We start from the raw sequence: 6,000 nt of genomic DNA on the forward strand, positions 1-6,000 counted from the left end.
ACCTGTTTCATCCCAAAGTCCTGGACAGATAACAATAAATTTAACACACAAAAAGAAGGAGTGTCTTAAGAATTCTGCTTAAAGCACAGAAAATAACGCAGATGTTAAGAACTACTCCATCCTCTACTGCCTTCACTCACAGTTTCCCCAACATCTAGACCAGTGTTTTTCAACCTTTTTTGGGCAAGGGCACACTTGTTTTATGAAAAAAATCACGAGGCACACCACCATTAGAAAATGTTAAAAAATTTAACTCTGTGCCTATATTGACTATATATAAAGTAATTCTCTTGAATAGGAATCAAATAAACACAATTTTTCCCACGGCACACCAGGCAACATCTCGCGGCACACTAGTGTGCCGCGGAACAGTGGTTGAAAAACACTGATCTAGACCAGTGTTTTTCAACCACTGTTCCGCGGCACACTAGTGTGCCGCGAGATGTTGCCTGGTGTGCCGTGGGAAAAATTGAAAAAAATCAAGAGAATTACTTTATATATAGTCAATATAGGCACAGAGTTAAATTTTTTTAACATTTTCTAATGGTGGTGTGCCTCGTGATTTTTTTCATGAAACAAGTGTGCCTTTGCCCAAAAAAGGTTGAAAAACACTGATCTAGACCATAATGACCACAACCCAGCCGATCAAAACACTTACCAGCTGTATTCAGCAAGGTTGAGTCTGCAGTAACTGTTTAGCCAACACTTAGGAAGAAGGACACCACAGCTAACCTCAATTCCTACCCACTCGCTCCTGTATACAGATAAGGAGAGCCAAGCAAGAGATTGTCCACTGTTGCCCAAGACAAAGAAAGCATCAGACTTGGAACTCAAGAAGACTTTGTGTCTGTAATGTAAGAGCACTGCACCCATAAGAAGGGCCCTGCTGCATCAGACCCAAAGCTCAGAGCATGATGCTGATAATGCCAAGGTTGCAGGTTCAATCCCCATAAGGGACAGTTGCATATTCCTGCATTGCAGGGGGTTGGACTAGATGATCCTCAGGGTCCCTTCCAACTCTATGATTCTATGATCCTGTTCTCACGGCCTATGGAAAGCCCGCAACCAGGGCATGAGGACTAAAGCACTTTCCCCAGCAACTGGTCTTCAGACGAGAGAAAGTCCACAGCCATTGCAAGGGATTAGATATGGAGCGACCAGCACTGATAAGCTATCCACACTGGTTCCTAACAGAACTCTCAGGGAAAGAAATGTAGAAGTCCTTCCTCTTCTCTGCCACCTAATCCCTTGACCTGAATTCTCCCTTTGAACAATGGGGGTGGGGGGAGCACTGAAATGACACTGACCAAGAAGCTTAAGAAGCACAACAGATCACTACTGTTACACCAAATGTTATGCCGTCGGACTGCAGAAGTATCCAGGTTTTTAAAAGCTGTAATTTCTACAGGCGTGTGCCACCTTCAGAAGGCAGGCAAACTGCAGACACGGCTATGCAGCCCAGCCAACCCAAGTAAGCTGCCCTCTTTGCTTTGTAAAGAAAGTTCAATGGGTGCTTAACAGACGGGTCTCATTCTGGATTGGCAGAGGACAGTGGATGGGAAGGTGCCAGCCAAGGCACAAAAACACTGATCAAGATCGGCTTTCCCCATTATTCACTCTGATTTATTAAAAAGGCCAACGCATGGCTTCAAGCAGGCTGAGTCTGTCATTGCTGTGCTTTCGTAACACATGTCATACCTGAAATCTATGGCTGCAATCCGTCTTTGGTTGGAGTCAGTGAAAGGTGGCAAGGGGGGCGGGGAAAGAGGGAAACCAACCAGCCATGGATTTCAATGGAGCCTGCCTACAGTCTTATGTTTTTTTTTTCCATTTTTAAATAACACACATGTATAAAGAGCTGCTCAGCTGCACAGTTAAAATCCCTCATATCCACGCGGATCCCACGAACCTGTGAGTTCAAAGTGCATCTTTCATCTTGCTTAGAACTCCACCTAAGAAAATAAGCAGCACTTTGGATTTGTGGGCTCTGGCTGGAACCAGTATCAGGCAGAATGTCTCAAGAGCACTTTTTGTGCTTTTAAAAAATGCTGGTGGAAAGGAATCGTTTATATAAAGTCTCAAGCTTTTAACACCGGAATAGTCCCTCCAAACATCTCTATGGTTTGAAAAATGGAGCATTTAAATCAGAGGCTGGGAACCTGCAGTTCTCCAGATATTGCTGGGTTCCCAACTTCCATTAGCCCCAGCTAACATGGCCAATGGTCATGGGTGATGGGAGTTGTAGTCCAACAACATCAGGGCACCAGGTTCCCAGTCTCTTGATTTCCCAGCCTCTCTGAAAGCTCCCAATTCGCTGCTTAAAAAAGAAGGCCAAAACTGCACACTTACAAGAAAGTCTGGGTTGCAGTGTCGGACTTCTTAACCTTATGGTTCCCTCTGGCCCCATTACTGGGTTGCTTTTGCATATGAGAAGATCAGACAGAAGTGGTGGATCTCAGGGGGCCCAAACCCTGCATTTTTTACATGTCTCCTGACCTACCCCCCCCCCATTTTGAAAATATTTTAATCTTGCTTATAAGGCAGTTGGGCATCCTCCAAAGCAGCGTGCTGGTAAGACTCCTTCCCCCCCCCCCAAAAAAACCCCAGCCAGCTACCAACTTAACTTGTCCAGAGGCTCCTGTACAAATAAATTTTTAGCACATGCAAATGTGTGTCAGCAGCCTGGGTTTAAGCACTTAGCAATAATCCTAGTGCCCCTGTTTCTACAACTACAAAACCTACCCACACACTTTAGTCCACAACATCCTTCAAAGAACCCTCAGTATCATTAATTATATACCCCAGTCCTCTTTCTACAGTAAAAGAAAACAATTCACTGTTCGACTTAAGAGATATGAAATACTGATATATACCAAAAGAGCACCCAGACTTCTATAGAATACTGTTTTGAGACAACAGAGTTATCAGCTGTTTTTCTTGATTTCCCGGTTTACATGTCAATATAACTTTGGTGTCTCCGACATGAGATACCAGAGGTCAGCTAAGTAAAATCTCAATAGCATTTACCCCCTCACCCTGCATTCTCTGCTTGGTACCTGCTTGTTTAGCCCACGTAAACTCCAACAGCAGAGAGTGGCATTGCTTCGATGGAGGCAAGATATTCATCATAGGGGCTCTGGAATATTTTCTTACCAATAACCTGCCCTTTAAACAAGCCTTCCAACTTTCTCAGACTGGATCACTGACCAACGTTCTTGCCTTTTTTACTACATACAAACAACTCTTCCAGTAAAAAGAAAACAGTCTCTTGGGTCCTTTGAGATGGGGTTCACAACTAAGGGGGAAAGAGCACGTGGAAGATTCCAGGTTTAATCCCCAGTGTTTCCAGTTAAAAATGATCTGCCATCGCAGAGCTGTGAAAGGTATCTTGGCCCAAAATATTGGTGAAACAGCTACCAGGCAGAGGAGATGATACCAACCATTGTTCTGAGTCACCATGAGGCAGCTCCATATATCCTTAACAGCAAAAATAACATGAGCTCTCAGTGGATAGTGAAATATGTGTTTTTTGAGTTAAAGGTTCCTGTGTCTTATGCTCTCCATCATGTTGCTGTCTATTTTTTTTGTTTTGTTTTGTTTTGTTTTTTACATTTAGCTCATGCCAACGCCTGCTTCTTGGGAGGAAAGCAATGACAAACCTAGACAGCATCTTAAAAAGCAGAGACATCACCTTGCCGACAAAGGTCCGTATAGTTAAAGCTATGGTTTTCCCAGTAGTGATGTATGGAAGTGAGAGCTGGACCATAAAGAAGGCTGGTCGCCCAATAATTGATGCTTTTGAATTATGGTGCTGGAGGAGACTCTTGAGAGTCCCATGGACTGCAAGAAGATCAAACTTATCCATCCTTAAAGAAATCAGCCCTGAGTGCTCACTGGAAGGACAGATCCTTAAGTTGAGGCTCCAGTACTTTGGCCACCTCATGAGAAGAGAAGACTCCCTGGAAAAGACCCTGATGTTGGGAAAGATGGAGGGCACAAGGAGAAGGGGACGACAGAGGATGAGGTGGTTGGACAGTGTTCTCGAAGCTACTAACATGAGTTTGGCCAAACTGCGGGAGGCAGTGAAGGATAGGCGTGCCTAGCGTGCTCTGGTCCATGGGGTCACGAAGAGTCGGGCACGACTGAACGACTGAACAACAACAACATGCCAACATTACATTGTAGGACCTACAGAAAACTATCAAGAGAGAACATGATTTGCCCAGAGACAAAATGAAGTCAACAGCTGAGGCAAAAGACTTGACGAAAGTGTGGCAATGCCAGGGGAGGAGATGGTGGTGGTGATTTCTTAAACTTGCTAATCTCCTGTTACCCGATGTGCCAAAGGACTTACAACACCTTCCCAACTCAGTAATAACTACAGGAAGCTTTGGCAGATGATTGATTCCATCACACCATACTGATTTCCAGGTTACATTTAGGATGGTAAGGTAAAATTTAGCAAGAATGGCAATTCTATATCAAGGTATAAGACCTTTGTAGTTCCGCATCTTTTTTCCCACATTGGTAGCTTTTTGGAAGCCCACAACAAGGGCACAATAAGCCCTACTTTGTTCTGCTCCCAAACATCTCTGATGCAACACTGCCTAAGAACATGGACTCTATTTTCGCTCTTAAGACTGATATCCAGTGCCAGGTTCATCTTCCACAAGATAAGCCTTTTAAAAGCCATCTAAAGCTATCAACCATGACCACATGTTGTGACCAGGCATTCCGTAATTTCATTATGTGATGTGCAAGTACTTCCTTGTCTCTGTCCTGAACCTGTGGCAGTCAGTTTCACTAGGTCACGCCTACAAGCTAGTGAAATCTCTCTCTTGATTCAACTTTCCATTCTTCCAAAACACACCTAAGCAGGTATCCCTTTCTCCCTCAACACACCCAAGGACGGTTCAAAATTTCAGACCTTCCTTTCTCCACCCAAGTCTTGCCCCTTTGTCATCTTAATCCTATCAAGGGCTGATGGAACAAGCGAGACGTCCAATGTTCTTGGCAATATTTTGCCCAAATAATGTAGGCTGCAACCCCTCTGGTTGTTGGGGGAGGGGGCAGGGGGAGCAGACAATTCACTTCTATCCTGGCACAGAGATGTATTCCCGTGAAATAAAAACAGCGATGCACTTCTGGTGCTAAGCACATGGAATGGAAGACTAGTTATTAAAATTGTGCCAAGTGCATTGTGTTTTAAAAAAAAAAGTTTAACAACCAAGAATTACAATTTACTCAATTTTAATAAGAAAACCGAGCAGGCATTCGCCCCGATGAGTTTACAATCCAAAACTAGCAATAGGCAAACTCACTGGGGTGAAGGGGCCCTGCTTTTCTCTAGCACCTCTTGCAGGATGTTGGGGTGAGGGGGTGGGAAAGTGATGGGTCCCTGGTTGTTCTTGAACGATGCTCCTCTAAAAACATTTCTTCCCCGCTCCCCTTGACAGCCCAGGAGATGCAATGATATATATATATATTTACCCCCCCCCCCATTGCATCCATGCGGAGAACGAGGCGATGGAAATAAACAGATGCATTTATTCATTTGAGTTTGCATTATTATTATTACCAATGTCTCCCTTCCCTTACCTTTGCTGCAAAGTGCCTTGTCCTTCTTCCCTCCCCCGGGCCTTTCCCAACTTCGGAAGCTGCTGCTCCCCCGCTGCTGCTTTTTTGTCCGAGCCTTTCTCTCTCCTCTCGCTTCCCGTCGCCTTCCCCTCTTTTTGGCTCACTCCTCCTTCTCTGCCTCTTCTCATATGGCTAGATGCACTCCCGGCCCTGCCATTGGGCAGCCTGGCCCCCACGTGCTGCTTGCCTGAGCAATGCCTGACTTCGCCCATTGGCTCACCTCCCGCGAGCTGAACACGGGATGCTGGGGGGGGGGGCGGGGATGCTTGGTGGGGAGGAGTTGCAAAGGCTTCTGGGAGCTGTAGTTTTTCCTATCTGTCCGCTCCGACTTTCCTTCCTGTAACAAGACGGGTGTTTCATGCC

General features: G+C 45.2%; 1 protein-coding gene across 2 annotated transcripts in view; it reads right to left on the reverse strand.

Moving 5' to 3' along the window:
- Positions 1-5,746, reverse strand: part of ACLY (ATP citrate lyase) — a 54,501-nt gene extending 48,755 nt beyond the window's left edge. For both annotated transcript variants that reach the window (XM_033168851.1, XM_033168850.1), the window contains exon 1: positions 5,599-5,746. The gene's annotated coding sequence lies outside the window, so the exon portion shown is untranslated. The remainder of the gene's footprint in view (positions 1-5,598) is intronic.
- Between the last annotated feature and the right edge of the window lie 254 nt (positions 5,747-6,000).

Source organism: Lacerta agilis, chromosome 14 (genome assembly GCF_009819535.1).
Source record: "Lacerta agilis isolate rLacAgi1 chromosome 14, rLacAgi1.pri, whole genome shotgun sequence".
NCBI lineage: Eukaryota > Metazoa > Chordata > Lepidosauria > Squamata > Lacertidae > Lacerta > Lacerta agilis.